This window comes from Pteropus vampyrus, unplaced genomic scaffold (assembly GCF_000151845.1).
Source record: "Pteropus vampyrus isolate Shadow unplaced genomic scaffold, Pvam_2.0 Scaffold760, whole genome shotgun sequence".
NCBI classification, from domain to species: domain Eukaryota; kingdom Metazoa; phylum Chordata; class Mammalia; order Chiroptera; family Pteropodidae; genus Pteropus; species Pteropus vampyrus.
The window spans coordinates 8,560-8,952 of NW_011889541.1; positions in this window are offsets into that span (position 1 = coordinate 8,560).

The window sequence follows — 393 nt, forward strand, 5'->3', positions numbered from 1 at the left end:
TGTCCTCCTGCCCCACCTGCCATGGCCACCAGGCTCCTCTGCTGCGTGGCCCTTTGTCTCCTGGGAGTAGGTGAGGCCCCAGGAATAAAGAACCCACATTTTTCGGTATTCCCAGTTATAATTTATGTGTTTCTTATCTTGTTCCCAAGTGCTGTCCCCTGCCACAGAGGCCACAGATGCTAAAGTGACCCAGTTACCGGGACACAAGGTGACAAAGAGAGGACAAGAAGTAACCCTGAGCTGTGAACCAATATCTGGCCACAACGCCCTTTTCTGGTACCGACAGACCTCGGGACATGGACTGGAGCTCCTGATTTACTTCAACAATCAAGCTCCTATAGACGACAAAGGGCTGCCCAACGCCCGATTCTCAGCTGTGATGCCTAGTAAGTC